The 15802-nt window shown below is 37.0% G+C and overlaps 1 pseudogene; it reads left to right on the top strand.

Annotated features, from left to right (window-relative positions):
* The first annotated feature begins 392 nt into the window (after positions 1-392).
* Positions 393-1313, top strand: LOC107195314 (annotated as a pseudogene).
* The last annotated feature ends 14489 nt before the right edge of the window (positions 1314-15802 follow it).

Raw genomic sequence — 15802 nt, 5'->3', positions numbered from 1 at the left:
AAAAATCTAACTGGTTTAAAGCAACATCAATTTGTTTGCTTCTCAAACCTATAAAAACAGAAGGATGCACTGTGAGCAGCACTATAGTCTTCTCAGGATTATACTCAGTACAGCCAAGTTTTGGTCAGGGAGCATATTAAAGATGATTTCTGCCCCTTGGGTGCTACTAAAAGACTCAAGAAGAGAAAATATTAGAAATGTCTTTTAATTGTCAGAACTACTGAGCAAAAAGAGAACTCTGTTTTCTGACATATGGAAGCTGTTAAGAGATGAAAAGAAATAGACCGGTTTTGGATACTGATTAATAAAATATCTAAGTTACTCAGATTATTTTTATAACTGACCAATATATGTTTCTCTTCTTGGTGCTGACATATGAACAGTAACAAATATTCCTGGGAGAAGAAAACCAAACCTATGTGACTGAATGTGTTTCCCAGGCCTTTCACAGGATCTACAGACATAAGACCTGTTCTTCTTCCTTCTTCTGATCATCTACCTGCTGACTGTGCTGGGAAATCTGCTTATCATTGTGCTCAATCACATAGACTCCAGACTCCACATACTTATGTACTTTTTCTTAGAAACTTATCTTTTGCCGATCTCTGTTTTTCTATTACCACAGTCCCCCAGGTGCTAGTCTACTTCCTGGTAAAGAGGAAAACCATTTCCTCTGCTGGATGCTCAACACAGATAGCTGTTTTACTTCAGAATAGCTGCACAGAGTGTGCACTGCTAGCAGTGATGCCTTATGACTGCTACGTGGCTGTCTGCAAGCTCCTGCACTACTCCACCATCATGACACACCAGATGGCCATAGGGTCCTGGGCCAGTGGAGTGTTTGTGTCTCTGGTGGATAGCACATTCACATTACGTCTACCCTACTGAGGGAACAATATCATTAACCTTTGTGTGTGTGTGAACCTCCTACACTCCTGAAGCTAGCTTCAGCAAATACCTATAGCACAGAAACAGCCATCTTCTCAATGGGTGTGATCATCCTCTTACCTCCTGTCTCCCTGATCCTTGTCTCTACTGGAATATTATTTCCACTGTGATCCAGATATAGTCAGGGGAAGGGAGGCTCAAGGTCTTTTCTACCTGTGGCTCCCATCCCATTGTTGTTTTTCTCTTCTATGGCTTAGTAATATTTGCCTAAATGAGGCCACACTCCAAGATAATGAATGAAAGTGATAAAATGATCCTGTGTTCTACTCAGTAGTGACCCCCATGCTGAATATCATCATTTATAGTCTGAGGAACAAGGATGTCAAAGGGCTCTCAGGAGAGTGACAGCAAAACAGTCTTTTTGAAAGTAGAAATCTATGCTTATGATGACAATTTTAGGAATGTGGAAAGAGTAATTTTCTTGTAAACTTTTCCCATTTTCATCCCATTCTTCTACTTTTTCCTTCTTTATCCTATTTTCCCCTATCTCTTCTCAGATTTTGCAAATTGCTCATTCGTAGCAATGCACCTTGATAAACACAGGAAAGATATATAGAAAGGAAAGGAAAGGAGGAAAAGGAAGGAAGGAAAGAAGGAAGGCAAAAAAGAAGGAAGAAAAAAAGAAAGAGAGGAATGGAGAGAAAGAAGGGAAAAAAGAAAGGCAGGTGAGTAAACAGTCACTATTCTCCAAGCCCATATAACCTAAAAAGGAAATTAAAACAAGTAAACATAAAACTATATGTTAAAAACTAAAAACCAAATAAGCAAAATTATTGCAAATATGATAATGCATTTCTGGCAAAGAAGTCATTTTCTTAATTCTTGCACATACTTTTCAAACATATTCTGAATGCTTATTATATATCCCAAGTATATATCTAGAAACTGAGAATATAGACATAAACAGTAAAGTCTTCATAGAGATATTATATCTCTAACCTTATTTTATTTTCTAAATTTAACAGTTTCTAAAATTTCAAAAAGAGCACATTTAAGGAATAACAAATGGTAGAATTTTTAAGAGTATATGTAACAGAGGAAAATATTGAAATACGAAGCAGAAAAGTAGGACAGTGAGTCTAGATTGACTTTGAATTCAGTTCTAAAAGATTTGCCCAGCAATTCTGAAAATGCTTAAGATTGATGAATTTATGGGAAAGTGATGAAAAAATGAGGACTAAATTAAAAAAGGGAGGAGGGATGGAATACTGTTTTATGCCTTGGTAAAGCATTTATGATACAGATCATTGTTTTGCGTATTATGACTTGAAATAATTCCCAGGTTGCTTTGAAAATATTCCTCAGTACAGGATGGGGTAGGGCAGTTGATTCAGGAATCTATATTTGTAACAAGCCCTAGGTGATTCTTAAGCACACTAAAAATTGTACACTGCTTTTTAGGCAATGAGATGGTTTTTATATAAATGAATTTTGTAATAATTGCTTAATGTCCAACTCCTCTAGTAGACTGTAAATTCCATGGCGGTAAAGACTGTGGCTGCTTTGTCCATCTCTATATTATCACTTATAGTAATGTACTCAGCCATTGTGGTTGCTCAGGAAATATCATTCTGAAGAAATGAATAAAGCTAGAGTTTAGGAGAGAGATAGGAGCTGGAGAAATAGATTTAGAAGTTTACTGCAAATAAATGCAAGTGAAGTCTGACACACTTAAGGATGTGTGCCAAAGGTTTTAAACAGAAAACCAAGCACATGCATTGCAATCTTGAAGGAGTTCTATTAAAATGCAAGTGCCTCGTCCTACTGCAGACCATAAGGGTTGCAAAGATGGAGGCAATACATGTGTTTTGTAAAAATATCTCAAGGTAATTTTGAAGCACAATCCTGGATGAGACGTGATAGTGGGAAAGAATCCAAGACAGAACCTTGGAGTTACCAGCATTTCAAGGTGGATGAAGAGTAGCCAATCAAGCCTGGAGCAACAAGAATCAGAGAAATAGAAGGTGAAGCTGCATAAATGTATGTCAGACGTGGTGAAAGGAGAGGGCTGCCAGGAAAGATTTCTCAAATGTTTCAGAGTTTTACGTATATTTATAAAGGCCACTGAACTTGTCAATTTAGTCATTGTTGACCTTTGCAAAGATTATGACAGAATAATGGAATGACAGTTACAGACTTTTAGAAGGCATATAGAATGCACTCCTAAGGTGGTGACTTCTAAGTTAAAACTAAAGGATGAAAGAACTAACCTGGTAAAGGCAGGTGGTGGGGTAAGAGGCAGGCAGAGAATAAGTGAAGAAGAGTAGATAGATTTTTCTTTTTACTAAGAGAGGCTTTCCTCATCTCTAATATAATAAATATTCTCCTATGTATCTCCTAGTTCTAGTTCTAGTTTTCCTTTATGTAAGGTAATACTAGTTGGTCTAACTAGGGATCAGCAAACTTTTTCTTTAAAGGGCCAGATAATAATTTAGGCTTTGCAGACCTTACTGTCCCCTTTACAACTATTCAATTCTGTCATTGTAGTGGGAAAGCAGTTATAGGCAATACGAAATTGAATGTGTTCCAGTAAATATAATTTATAGTTAAAAAACTAGTTAGCAAGAGACAGTAACTGACATTAGTGAATATACAAATTTACCAGCTGTATCTTATAAAAAATCTTTGTATAATTATAGACGGATTTGAAAAAGCAAATATAACTGTTTTGCCATTTCCTAGTTCTCTAAACTTGAGCAAATATTAACTTTTCTTGGCTTCTGTTTCTTATCTTAGAATAATACCCAGTCTATATGATGCTATGTATAATAGATGTATATATGTCATTTCCTCTGCAGAGTAGATGCACAACAAATGGTAGCTACATTATTATTTCTCTATCCCCATTCTATATTCTGAGTCTGATATTGGACCCTTCTATTTTTAAAGGACTTTCATATTCCTCCTTACTGACTCTCTTCCTAATCCCTTAGTTGAATCAACCTACATCTCCCAGGAAGAAAGATATTTTATCTATAAAGTGTGTGAGTTTAATTCTTAATTCGGATTCTTCCTACTTTTCATTTCTTTTATCATTCTCTATTATTTTATATTAGTTTTAGGTGTATAACATAGTGATTAACCAGTTATATAATTTATTAAGTAACCCCTCTGATTAGTGTAGTACCCACCTGGCACTCATTATACATAGCTCTTACAAATTAATGAAGGGATGTAAAGTACACCATCGGAATATAGTCAGTAATATTCTTCCTATTTTTTCATTGGAATATTAACTTTGTATAGCAATCTATGGGAGAAGTAACAATAACAACAATAACAAAAGCCATCAAATGTGCTTTCAAAGAAAATATAAGGCAATTCACCTTCAAACTTGAGTTAATTTTAGACATTAAAGATTAACACTCCACAAATTCTTGTAATTATTTCCTAATGTTTTTCTAGAATCATTGAAGTCAGTATTTTCTAGCTTTGAACCAATTCTTATCACCCTCAGTAGCATATAAGGCTATTCCTGAAAAGCCCCTTCATCTCCCTTTCAGAGCTTTTTGCTGCCTTAATCTCATCATCCCCAATTGTAATGCCTTTAGGCTGTCCCCTGCTGTCCAATGCTTCCAAAAACATCTGACTTAGCTGGAAAGGAACTTGCTTTGAGGCTCACGCATATCTATGTCCACTCCAATGACTTACAGAATTGGCCCCTGAGAAATCCATCAGAGCAAAATAGTGTTACTCTCAGCACTGACCACAGCACCTGGGGTATATTCTGATCAGTGCACAAGTATATTATTTTATTTTACTGGACACCTGGTCAGCAATATTGAAGTTTAAGGTCAAATGAGGCTGGAAAGGAGGTGTTAGCTAATGCTACGGTGGTAATCATTTTGCAATACATAAATATATCAGATCAACGTGTTTTACACCTTAAATGTACACAATGTTACATGTCAATTATATCTCGATAAAGCTGGAAAAAATCAACTGAGCTTTACTCATTTGATCTGAAAATCAATAAAGGAGACCTCAACCAAGATTGGAATCAAGAGTGCCTGTAGAGGGGAGCTCTCACACCCTACCACTCATAATTGGTTGCCCCAAATAAGAAGAGACCCTGCCTTGCATCTCCAACAGAAAGATGTTTTCTACCCTACTGCCCTGGGCCACAACCCAGCTAATGAAAAGCCACTATACATTTGAATTCCCAGTTTCCTCCAATGGACTCTTTGTAACAGCCCCTCCCAAGCCCATAAAAGCATTCCTTTCCTTTGTTTCTCTGGATTTGCCTGTGGTTTCCTATTAGACTACATACCCTGAATTGCTATATATTTCTTGCTCCTGAATAACCCCATTTCTGCTGAGGAATTATCAGGCTGTCTAGTTGTTTAAGGTCAACACTCAACAGGACCATGTGACTTTGGCTCACCTGGAGCTGGTTTGTATTGAAATCTTAGGATCTTTTTAAAATTATTAACTAATTTTAAGTTAGGTTTCTTCAATTCCATGTTTGTGAAACTTTTTAACCTAATTACAAGTTTACATTTAGTCTAAGTAGTGAGGGCTTGTATTCCTTGAGCATCTTTGTACTGATGCTGTCACAAGACCCCTAAGGAAGATGGTCTCAGCTCCCTGGTTTCACCCAAGCTGGCATGCTTTTCCATCTTTTTCTTCAATGCTGAAATTTAAAATAGGGAGGAAAGCAAGAAAAGGAGGCTTTAAAGACCAGGAAAAGAGAAGAAGTAGGAGTAAAAGAATGAGTTGACAAAATAAGGAGAAGTAATAGGAAGAAGGAAGGTATTTCTCTGATAAAAAAAAATAATAATGATAATACTCAGAAAAAATCTTATTAAAGATTTTCTTTATGAAATAAAACATTATTATAGGCAAGAGAGCCAAACTCTCACAGGCTCATCTCAGGCCACAAACAATCCAATTTTGTAGTTGGATTTGTGGGACTACTAAAGCCCTGATCTCAGAACTGAGCCTTGCGGGGATAATACTGATGCATCAAATTCTTAGAGTGCAGAATTTTACCATGAAGAATTATGCAATGAAGCTCAGGGTAAGGAATAGCAGGTCCTTTGACTGTTACTTCTCTTAGGGTAGAGGAGAGGAATGTAAGAAGAAAAATGGAGGTAATTGTTAATGAGAAACAACAAGCCCTCACAAATTCCTAAGGTGCCAGAGGTTCTGAGTTCTAATTAACAGAGTGCGCATATCTCCCAGCCTTCATTTCCTAGCATGTTTTGGCAAGTTTAAAGTTTCCCTGCAAGTTCTTGATGCCAAAGAGCAGTTTCAGCTTGCTTTAATGTGGGCCAAGTTGAGACAGCTCAAACACTGACACATACACACCCCATAGCTGCAGGGAAAGGAATGATTTATGTGGATTTGGGGTTAGGGGAGGTGCAAGGAAGTCTGCAGGCACACAACATATTCATCCAGAACCATTTATAAAAATCTCTACTTTCCAGCCTTTCAGAAAAAAAGCTCGATGTAGGAGGAGAAGCTATGGAAATGAGCCTCTCCTTTATGCCTTTTCAGAATTTGCTATGGTTGAGGACACAGAGGTGGAAGATATTCAACATAATATTAAGTGCCCCCAAGATCATTAGTCTACTCAGACAGAGAAGTCTTTAATAAACCATCGAGACAGGTGCTATATACCAGAAACTAAATCTCAATATCACAGCCATTCAGATTTATCAAATGTTCAGGTCAAAGAAATAATTTTCTTGGAGGCTTGTTTAAGGGAAACACACTCCATATGCTCTTCTCAATACTGTAAAACATATCAGCTTACAGTTGATACAAGACAGCATCTCAACATTCACCTTGAGTCAGTCATGAGATTGTTATTTGCTACACAGTTAATTGGTTCTAGTACTACAATAGTTGTGACTCTCCTGAGCACTTTTGGAAATTTAACTTTGGATGATGAATACACAATGTAATATACATATGATGAATTATTGAATTGTACCCTTGGAACTGACATAATTTTATTAACCAATGTCACACCCCCCCAAAAAAACTTAATTAAAATAGATAACTAAATAAAATTAAAACTTAAAAATTAAAATAAAAATTTCTAGGACACTAAGTTGTAGAACTGTAAGCCATTCTCACTTGTCTTTACTAAAAAAATTAGTAATTAAGAACCCAGGCTCAGAAGCCAGACCATCTAAATGTTGATCCCAGTTGTGCCATGTCCTGGCCTTTCAAATTTAGACAAGTTACTTCAGCTTTCTATGCCTTAGTTTCCTCATCCCTCAAATGGTGATATTAACAGCACCTACCTCATAGAGTTATTGTGAGGATAAAATGAATTACCTATACAAAGTCCTCAGACCAGTTAGAGACATAAAAATTGTTGGCAAATGTTAGCTAATATTACATTATTACATTTATTCTAATAATTTGAACGGAATTTGTCCCACTCAGAGCGAGTGAATATGCCATTATTCTATGTTTTTTTAGCCTAATTTCTGAAACCACTTAAAGCATCCAGTCTTTAGAATGTCTCTTTCTGTTATCCATGCCTCCCAAGTATTCATGCCATATCCACCTCCTTCCACATTGAATTATGATTGGGCTTTTGTGAATAACAGAACATGGCGGGAAGTGACAAGTGGATGGCTTCTGAAACTTAATAATAAAAGGCCTGCGGCTTGCACCTGGATTTTTTCTTTTTTAAACATTCTATCTTGAGCCTTGAGATGCCATGTAAAATGTTCAATTATCCTAAGGTTATCATGCTAAGAAGAGGCTCAAGCTAACCCATGTTAAGAAGCCTCACAGAAAGAGAGATGATTAGCCAGCCCCAACTGTTACAACCCTTATTTGAGTCCCCACGGATAAGCAAGTCATATATATCCATGTCCCTAACGTCATGGAGTTATCCTCACACAAATTACAGATTTACGAGCCAAATAAATGATGTTATTTTGGGCCTGCTTGCTTTCCTTTTTTATTCTACCTGTAATTGATGTGGTCCTGTTGATAAAATTCTTTTTTAAGTTGTCTTATATTCTCCTTGGAGAAAGCATAGCATCTACAAAAAATAAAATAAAGAAATGAAAAAAAAGAAATAGATATGTAAATGGATATTAAGTGTTTGGAATAAGGCCTTTGATCCCCAACTCACCCATACCACACATTCTGTCTCACTCAACAATTCATTGAATAATCCTGAAAAAATGTCTGAAATGAATAATATCTTTTTTTGATATGAAATTAGGAAGTGTGGCCCACATGTTCAGAGATCAAATAAGGATTAGAACCAGATTCTTTAGAATTTGATTTTCTGTGTGCCCTGCTATATCAGTGTACCAACTATGGTTCACAAGAGCTTAACTGAAGCTACTCTGAACTCAAGATTTCAGAAGCAGAAAACAAGTAAGATCTATTTATTCATGATGTGCATGTGTCTTCTCCATATCTTTTGATATGCATATCTCCCTCTCTGTTTCCTAGATCTGTTATCTCACTCCAGGAGCCAAAACTGTGCTTGCTGATCATGAAGATTTCTGTTCTGTTCTGTCCTGCCCCAGGCTTGTTCTCCCTCTGTCTAGCAATGAGGCTCTGTTCCTTTAACTCCTTCATTTGCCCAGATAATATCCCAGTTTTGCTGGATTTTCTCTGTTTGCCCCTTTATATCTATTCTCAGCCTGTCTCTTTTCTAATCTATGGGCTGCATCACTCAGGCTCTCTTAGCCTCTGAAAGGAGCAACATTAGGCTTGGGAAAATGAGAAATCTTGGCAGAAAGAGTTTTATAATGAACAATTTCATAGGAGGTGCTGAAAAGGGATTCGTAAACCTCATCCACAAATAAGAACAGGAGGCACAAGCTAAATCTTGTGCTTAAACTACAAGTCTTTGGTGGTCTTACATCTCACCTTGAAATATGGTACTCACTGCTTGAGTCATCAGCCAAAATAGACAAAAATATTTTATAAAGTCCTGTAATGATTCAACCAACACACATATATTGAGGGTCTGTTATGTGTAAGACACTGCTATGCTAGAAATACTACAATAACTAGGATACAGTCTTTACCCTTAAAGAACTCATAATCTGGTGGGGAAAATAGACACATCAATGAGTAGTCGCTATAGTGTGATAAGCCCTCTGTCCAGCATGTCAGTGTGCTTTGGCAGGTCAGAGAAGTACTCAATCCACTGAGAAGGAACTGGGGAGATACTTCTCAGAAGAGGTGGTGTTTGGTTGAATTCTAGACAAGCAGGAATTAGCCATAAGAAAAATGAGAGAAGAACAATTCAGAAAAGGGAAACCAAAGTAAGAAATATGAAATTGTAAAACACAAACTAAAGAACTGCAAGAAGTACCGTTAGACTGAGAAAAAAGGGAGCGTTGATTTGTGAGAGATAAATTGAGCATAGAATCTGCAATGGATATATCATGGATGGTTTTGTATTAAGAACTTCACTTTGGAGATAATGGAAAATAATTGAAGGGTTTTAAGCAGGGACATTTTCATTTTATAAAGCTCTATCTGAAAACTAAAAGTGGAGTTGCTCTAGGTAGTAAGATAGACAGTTTGAATATAGAGAATGAGTGGTTCCATTGACAGATATATGAGTCAAAGTCTCTTAAGAAATTAAACTAATTTTCTTTTTAGCCCACAGGTAACATAAGTTCTGAATTCCAGTCTTAAGTAACTAGAAAGCCAATTTTAACTTTGGTTCATCCTGGGACTTCTCTCTTTCCTCCAGGTTTATGCCACTGTCCCCAGATTTCATACCATGCCAGTACATGGGCAGGGCAGGGAGAATATTCCTTGATCATTGGTCTCACAGATTTCCAATGAGTTATTCATCTCTAGGATGTTTCCATAACATATTTGGAAAATGGAAAAAAAATCGTTTGATCCCTTATGACCAGATGCATCACACAGCCATTTCTCTTCAAAGTCTTGCTGCCAGTATGACAAAAATCAGGATACCTGTTTCCTGTTTCATAGGACCTTCACATCTCTTTTATCTCCTTCTCCCTCTGCTTCCTCTCTGGGTGAATCTTTCTTTAGTCCAAAAGAAATAATGTTTCTTTAAGATACTTTCATTTATGGCAGCCGATGCCCTAAATTTGTATGAAAATTTTAAGTTCAGTTGACCCTTGAACAATGTTGAGGTTAGGGGTACGAATCCCCAGTGCAGTCAGAAATCTGCACGTAACATTCGACTCCCCCTAAACGTAATTGCTAATAATCTATTATTGACCGGAAGCCTTACTTATAACATAAATGGTTGATTAACATATATTTTGTATATGTATTTCATACTGTATTCTTACAATGAAGTAAGCTAGAGAAAAGAAAATGTTAAGAAAATCAAAAGGAAGAAATATATTTACAGTATTTATTGAAAAACCATATATAAGTGGACCTGGGCAGTTCAAACTTGTGTTGTACAAGAGTTAACTATATTATTTTTCATCCTGCTTCATGCTTTCCTGATACTGCTATTCATATACATAATATCTTTGAATGGAAGTAAGAAATGGTTTGGAAGAAAATACCTGGAGGAAATAAGTTAACATCTCAAACTATTATCAAATTACATGCTCAGAAGAAAGGCTGCCAGGAAATCTAGCCATGGCCCTTCCAATTAACTCTCTTTAAATACCCTGATTCAGCCACACTGGTCCAGTGCTGCTGGGAAATGAAGATTGAATAGATGGGTACAAGATGACTCCAGAACATGGCAGGAAGAAAAGGACTTCTCGAGGCCAGGCAGCAGTTGAGTCTCTCAGTCTCCACGGAGGTGGAACACTGGGTAGTGGAAGGCAGTAGCATCTGCTAGTAGTGGGACATTTCACAGCAGGCCTGGGGAGCAGGCTGCTGCTTAGCAAGTGTGTAATCACTTCTTACCAGCCAAAAGCTTTATAATGTCACACTTTTAGTGACCAGTTTTGTCAGTTACTGTTCATAGTCACTGCTCAAGGTTACTGGGCCAGATCTGTTCCTGGTGTCCACTGTCTCAAGGATTAACACATATCACTACCCAAGGAATTAAACTCATTTTCTTTGTAGCCCTTGGGTAAGGAATGGTGAAAGTTCTCTTGTAAGCTCTCAAAGCTAGAATATTTCCCATGTGAGGAAAAATGATACTAGTCTCCTGATATCTACTGTTCTTAACAAGGCCCATATCAACAACTTCGAGATAAACTTCTAACATCTCTCTCCCTCTTAAGGGACTCTTCAGTAGGTCTCCTTACTATAAGAAAAATAATAGTTAACCTTTGTTAAGCACTAATTAAAGGCCAAACACTATGCTATGTTATTTACATGATTATTTTATTTAATTTTCAAAGCAACTCTAAGATATATAGTTATTATTTTCATTTCACAAATGAGAAGACAAAGACTTTAAAAAGCTAAGTCACTTTTCCTAATACAACTAGCAAGTGATCACATGGAGATTTAACCTTGGATCAGTCTGAATCCATCCATGCTCTTGTCACTACCTAGATGGTGAAGATCTTAAATTCCCCCAAATTGGACTTGATTTAATCATGAGATTCACTTGGCAAAAGTTTGAAATCAAGAATAAAATAACACCTCTAGCTTTTCCCTGGTCCCCACCTTCCTCTCAGCAGCAGGTGAGTAGGTGTGCACTGGGAGGGCTTGTCAAACTAGTACCAACACACCCCACATTACTCAATCACGTTTTTCAGAGTTTACAGACTGGGTCCAGAAAGACAGGTTGATTTCTGTCTGCTGGAACAACCCTTCATCCCCTGGTCTGACTGAACTTGAAGAAGACCTAAGATTCATGCTGGTGAGTATGCTCTTTCCTGAGGGACCCATGGTGGAGTTAGCTTCCCTTTTCCCCAAGTAAGAGTAGGGAGCACATGTGACTTAGGGGTCTGGTAGGCCCCAGTCCTCTTTTTTTCCTGTACTATGTGAGAAAGTCTTCATGTGCCTTGTCTTTGCTTTCTCTTTCCATTTGTCTTCTCTTCCCTTCCTTTCCATCCTTTTCCCTTGCCTCCCTTTCCTTTCCTTCCCTTCTCTACCCTTCTCTTCTCTCTCTCCCATCATCATCATTTTCTATTGCTCCTACTGTGACCTCTCTCTCCCTGGTTCATGTTGCCATCTGTCTCTGTCTTTTTTGTCTTACAATTTGGTAAGGTCCTGCTTTAAGTACATGGTTCAGGGCTCTTTGTCAAATTTAGGAACCCAGGGAGAGTCCTCATCAAGGACTCCTAGCCTGAACTATGCCTCGTAATATAAACACACACAGACCAAAGTGCAACTGCAACTTGGGTCAGCCTGAACTCAGTGGGGTACAGGCAGTGTGAAGCAGAGGAGAGGTCTCTGGACAAGCTCAGAGACTGTGTTGGACTGGTGGTTCAGCCACTAACATGTTTTATGAAACAAGCTGATCACAGACTACTCCTAGGTCCTAGATTTCTTATCTGTGAAATGGAAGAGTGGGCTAGACGATCCCTAAGGTAATTTCCCATGAAAGTTAGAATCTCCTATAGATTGTATAAGAACTCTTCTATCAAATTTACTGAAGCTTGGGCCCATTTTGGGCTGTCATCATTACTGGAACTGGGCAAAACTGGCTACTCTTTCTATTATGTTCTATTATGTCCTCGACCTGTATCTATCTTTGTCCTAAAACACCTAGGTAAATCAGATCTATGGCCAGGTCCTCTACCAGACACTGAGCACTTGAGGAATGGGATTTTGTCTTCCTAGTCTTTGAATTCCCAACATAAAGTGCCGGGCATATACCAGATGCTTAAAAATAGCTTTTTAGGCATGTTGAATAAATGAATGAATGACAATAATTGCTATATCCTCTCGGCTCCTATACTACACTATAAAATAATTGCGTTCAAGCTTTATCACATTCTTGCATGGCTGCATCTGCCATTTTTCATAAATCTCTTAAGGACAAGAATGGTATCCCATTTCTCTTATAATTCCCATCATCCTCTATGGGAATTATAAGAGAAATGGGATACTTAATATACTTAATAAATGCACCATAAAATATGCTAATAAATGCTTATTTAAAAAATAAAATAGTGAATATTCCTCTTTGGCAGAGCCTATCCAGAGCTCTTCAGAGCCTGGGAAAATAAGGTGGTGGTGGTGGTAGAGCATATGGGAGTCGGAGAAGAATCTATTTGTCACCAATATCAAAGCACTGTATTCAATATTTAATAGCTGATAAGATCATCTCACAGCCTGAATATCTGCCTAAATAGGGCCTTAGCCTACTAATCTTCTCTCTTAACATATTTTTCTGAGTAATTTCATCTATTTTTTTTATGGTTTTGACTGTTATCCATATGCTGATGATTCCTTAATTTAAATCTTCAGCCCAGACAGGTTTCTGAAATGCAGGATTGTGTAACCAGCTTAATAGTAGGTATATCCACTGGGACATTGATGTGGTACTTAAGGGCAGTTGTTCTAGAACTGGGCTGTCATAGAACCTTGAGCAAGTTTCATCTCTGATTCATTATCTATAACAAAGGGATGTAATAATTCTTGCTTCCTAGGATTGTTATAATTAACAAATTAAACAATACAAACTATGTATAGTGAGCCAGGTGGGTACTAGACTAACCAGAGATCAGCTCATAAATTATATAAATTTATATAAATATATAACCACTATGCTGTACACCCAAAGCTAATATAAAATAATACTGAATGTCAACTCTAATTGAAAAATAAAAATAAATTTTTTTAAAAAAATACATGTAAATTACTTAGAAAAGTGCCTAGAAAATACAAAGCACCCATGTTAACCATTATATTAATAGCAAACTCAATGTATCAAAACTAATATAATCTCCTTTATCAAAAATATCTCCCTCCCTACAGAGTCATTCTTATCAAATTACTTGATATTACCAATACCTGAAACAACTACATAAACTAAACTTCCTTAAACACATGGTGTTTCTGTAATAGTCCCTTTCCTCTGCTAAGAGCAAAAAAAAAAAAAAAAAATAAAAAAAAAAATTAAGATTTAGGAGACTTTACCTCACCTCAAATTTTCTCTTTACCTACTTCTATTGGGCTTTTTTCCTCACCCATGGGAATGGCTTTTTATCAAGGTCATCAATGACTTCCACCTTAGAAGACACAATGATCAATTTTCATCCTTATCCTCCTGACCTTTCAGAAGCATTTATATGATTAACCACACCTTTTTTAACACAATTCCTTCTCCAGATTTCAGGAATCCCAAATGTGTGTCATTCCCCATTTCTTCCTTCCTGGATGTTTCTTTTTAATCTCATTTACCTCTCTTCTAAAGTTTGGAATGTTGCACCCTCCAGGGCCTGCTTTCTTCTCTATTTATACTTTCTCCCTAACCAAGCTTACCAGTCTCATGCCCTTAAATCCCTAATCAATAGCTTTAATTAAACCCACCCCTTAAAAGGAATGCCCTTCTTTAGTCTACTTACCATCTCCATTTACTTGCCTAATTGATATTTCAAATTAAATATGACCCTAATCTGTTCATGTGAAAAACTTTGACCATCTCAGAGCATGACAGCCTCATCAACCTATTTGCTCAAGTCAAAATCCTAGAAATCATCTGTATTTTCAATCCCTGTATAACAAATTACCATAAAACTTAGCAGCCTAAAACACCACCAATTTATTATTCCACAGTTGCCATGGGTCAGGAGTCCGGATTTAAGTTAGCTGTGGGTGCTTTGCTCAAGATTTCAAAAGGCTGCAATCAAAGTGTCGGCCATGCTGCAGTTCTCGACTGGAGCTCAGGGTCCTTCCTCTTCTAAGTTCATTTAGGTTGTTAGCAGAATGCAAATCCTTGCAGATATAGGACTAAGGTCCCTATTTTCTTGCTGGCTATCAGCCTGGGATCCCTCTCAGGCCCCAGACACACCTCTCACACAGGCAATTTGCAACATGCTCTCTCTCTTCCAGGTCAGCAGGAGCACACCTGCTGCTGCATGTTGTCTTTTTTAAGATCTTACCTGATTAAGTTAGGTCAGGATAATATCCTTTTTGTCATATAAGGTAAAATAATCACAAAAGGGATATCTCATCATATTTATAGGTTCTGCCCACACTTAAGGGAAAGGGATTATACAGGGCATGTACACCGGGGGAGAGGGAGACATCTGAGAATCCTACTATATCATCCTTGAGTTTTCACTTTTCTTCATACCCATAATAAATCCACCAATAATCCCAATTGACTATGCCTATAAAACAAACCCGGGATATGACCATTGCTCATTATCTTCCTTGTTAAAACCTTAGTCCAACTCGTCATCTTCTTTAGACCACCGTAACAGTCTCTTAACTGTTATCACTGGTAACTCCTGGTAACTCCTATTCTCTATCTTCATCCAGGAGACACAGTGATCTTCCTAAAGCTAATCTCATTCCCATGCTTAAAATGTTAAAATGCTGTAATTGTTTTTTTTTTTTAATAAGTGAGATAAATAAAATGTGCAAATCTACCTGCCAAGGATGTAAATGATGCTCAATACATATGAGTTGTTCACTTAATTAATAGTGTTTTCTAACAGAGGAAAATCCTTGAAGTACATAGATAAGTAAAAGAACAAGACAAAAATAGAAGTGTCATAAGAATTGTGAGTCAACAAATATATAGTAGCTGAAGGAAAATGGACTTTGGATGGTAAACACACAATAGAATATACAGATGTCAAATTATAATGTACACCTGAAAATTATATGATTGTATTAACCAATGTTACCCCAATAAACCTAACTTTTAAAAAATAAAATAAATAAAATGGATCAATCATCAAAAATAAAAATAATAATAATTGTGAATCGAAAGTAGCATCACATCTTTTGGGGAAAATCAAAACAGACCTTGAAAAGAAAATGATATTTTATAGTAACT

The sequence above is a fragment of the Pteropus alecto genome, unplaced genomic scaffold, assembly GCF_000325575.1.
Source record: "Pteropus alecto unplaced genomic scaffold, ASM32557v1 scaffold342, whole genome shotgun sequence".
Taxonomy (NCBI): domain Eukaryota; kingdom Metazoa; phylum Chordata; class Mammalia; order Chiroptera; family Pteropodidae; genus Pteropus; species Pteropus alecto.
This window is presented reverse-complemented; position numbering and strand designations above follow the sequence as displayed.